Here is a 3257-nt window from a genome sequence, read left to right as displayed (position 1 = left end):
AATAAATAATTCTATTGGAAATAGTTTGCTTGAATTTCCTATCGTTCATTTAATCCTTGCAACGCGCAAGCAGTTGAGCTCGACGTCGTCCACCAAGACCTTCGTTTACTAGTTATAGTACGGTCAAGTCAACGATGAATACCTTCTTTATTTAAAATTGGTGGACCCAGTGATCCGAAACTATGTAACTCCTTATTGAATTATCATAAGCTCGGGGGTTAAGTTTACGCTTAACGGGTCATTTTTACAACACTTCTCTTTAACTTCACTTCTTGTTGTTTGTCCGTCTGTCTGCTACAAATCTTGTAATCGATTTTTAACACACTTCTACCTCTCCAATCTATCTGAAATTTTGCACACTTGCGTAAAGTTGGAGAAAATGCACGAATCAACTGAGAGAATAAATAATTTGAAAAATTAATTTTTTCTTTCAATATTAAAAAATTGAAAAAATAATTTTGTCAGCTACAAATCTTATAATCGAAATTTAACACACTTCTAGCTGTCCAATAATTTGCAGACTTGCGTAAAGTCGGAGACAATGCATGAATCAATTGACTGAATAAATAATTTTGAAAATTTAATTTCTTTTAGGTATTAAAATAAATACAAAATTTATTTTTTTAATATTCGAAATTAAAACTAGAAATTCATTGTACTTGTTTTACATTGGAGACACTGGATTTTTTAGTAGTGTTGTCTTTATAAAGTAATTTTTAAACGTATATTATTTGAGATAAAGACTATCATTAAATTGGCCCGTGTACATATTACTCGTGGATAAAGTTCAAATCTAATAATCATTCAACCCGAGCGGAATGTCCTCCGGAGTTCGTGTGCAAAGTCTTACAATAATCATTTGATTTGTGTGGGAGATATTCCTTCGTCACGGCGGACTGGACGACCGGATAAAACATAACATAGTGATCTCGGCGCTGCAGTGTAGGCCTGATGTGGCCTGTCGCCGATTCTTTTCCTTTTCGTGCCTTGTTCATAGAAGATCTAAAATCGTGTAATTTGACCGTATCATTTCACGACTGACGAAAGTTTGAAAATTGAAATAGCTACTCGACTTCCACCGGGTTCGATATGGTGCTAGGCATTTCAAATCTGAACATATATGTATATCTGACGGGCGGCTCGTGTAACTCGCTAATGCAACCAAAGTAGAGAAGTATCTTACGACCGTAACAGGAATAGCAGGCTGATACGAGTGAATGTGCGAGGTTTTATCCAGTTAAGTTTCCCAGTATTTTGATAAAAAAAATAGTATCTACTGTTAGCAGCGGCCTATATGGTCGTATAACTTGCAAATAGATCTGAACTTGATAAACGTAAAAATGTTCATTTTCATTGAAATCTGTTCATTACTTTGAGATAGTCCTTGCGCTGCAATGCGTTTTTGCTACCGCCAGATAAGCGATATTAATACCGGTCACGACAATAGCCAGTTGTTATTGAAATTAGGAGTGGATAACCACATTTAAATTTAAATTATTGCAGATTTAATGACTCTTATAAATGAGCACAGGAAAAAAAGTGTTTCATTACTCTCACATGCTCAGGGTGCCTGTCCACGGGTACAGTACTGGCCGCCAGTTGATCTGCCGCTTGTACTGTCCACGCTACTGGCCTCGTGTATAGAATAGAAATGTCTGCACTGAAGAAATAGGCCCATGGCTTTGTACTTTTCGTGACCGGATTCCACAAGGGATCCGGCCTTATGAACCCGATCTTTCCATAACTGACGAATTGATTGAAATAGTTGCTGGACTTATTGCAAGGCTCGTAATAAGGTGCTAAGCATTTCAAGACTGAACACATGCTCCCGCATAGCTTCGTCTAGTCTGGTCTTGAAGGCATTCAATTCATACTCGGGGACTATAGGGGTTCAGCCGCTTCACTGGCATGTGCCGGCATGTGCCCGAGACGCGGCTGAGAGGGACAACGACTTGTTGTCCCTCAGTTGGGCTGATTCAGCCATGGTGAGAGCATTTGGCCGATCTTGTGAAGCATCTTGGGTCAAGTGAATCGTGGCTTGTTTGAACGAGAATGGTTTGAAGAAGAACCCAACAAAACAGAGTCTAGACGATATTCAATTGTTCTTTGAGATATTCCTAAAAATATGAACTAATGTAAAACGTTCGCCATGCTGTACTCCAACAAAATGAAGAGAGAAACGTGTATTTTGAAACTGAAAGAATACCTTATTAGTCAGGGTTAGTTGTTCCCGACGTTGCATTATTAAAGGCTAGAATAAAGAGAATGTAAACAACGTACAGACTCCACTTCTAACAACGCACTGGCGGGCGCCAATAACGAGAAGATATCGGCACCTTATACTGTCCTCGTGTTGCTTGCTTACTTGCTGGATAAGGTGTACACAGGGATAGTACTAGCCGCTAGTTCATCCGCCGCTTGAACTGTCCACGCTACTAGCCTCGTGTATAAAGGCCGGTCCACACGCTCAGTTTTCACAACGATTTGTCTGCGCAGTTTCAAGTCGGAATGAAATCGTTGCAATTTTTAGAGCGTCCACACGGTGCCGACTTATCCGAGTAGTTTGCTCAGTTGTGCGCGATCTCGCCATGGAGACGTCTCGGACAAATTTACGGCTGGACTCGCGGCCGGTCTCCCCAAATTCGGTGAGCAAGGAATATCTCCCAAAGTAATGAACGTAGCTAGATAAAACTTGGTACACGTATTCATTAGGACTTAACGGTGATGTTTAGCTCGTGAACATTTTTAGAATTTCACCTTCATTCGTGAGTTATATGACGATACGTGCCGAAATTTGCAGTGAGCATGACATTCTTCTTAACTACTCTACTGTACAGATTTGAACGAAACTTAGAATGAAGAAACCTAACCTCCCAACGGCGATGTTTAGCTCATGACAATTTTTTGACTTTGACTTTGACGGGTTGAGGTGTTGAAGGCCTTATTAGAGGCCTGTTCACCAATCATGGTGATACGTCGTATTAAGCAACGTGCGTGGTGGGCTCCGTTTAGTGATAGCAGTCCGGGTCGTACTTGGTGGCTAGGTTAGACCAGTGAGCGTCCAGGCGAGACTTGAATGAGTTGACACTGGGGGCATTAACCACCAGCTCAGGAAGGCTATTCCACACGTTCACCACTCTGACGGAGAAGAAATTCAAGCGCACCTGGCGACTGCACTGCTCTTTAACAAGTTTCAAACTATGGCCTCTGGTTCTGTCACTGGTGGACAGCTTGAAGAGTGATGCGGTGTTGTACAC

Source organism: Hyalella azteca, unplaced genomic scaffold (genome assembly GCF_000764305.2).
Source record: "Hyalella azteca isolate HAZT.00-mixed unplaced genomic scaffold, Hazt_2.0.2 contig15455, whole genome shotgun sequence".
NCBI lineage: Eukaryota > Metazoa > Arthropoda > Malacostraca > Amphipoda > Hyalellidae > Hyalella > Hyalella azteca.
The sequence above is the reverse complement of the archived record's forward strand: the minus strand, read 5'-3'. Positions refer to the sequence as shown.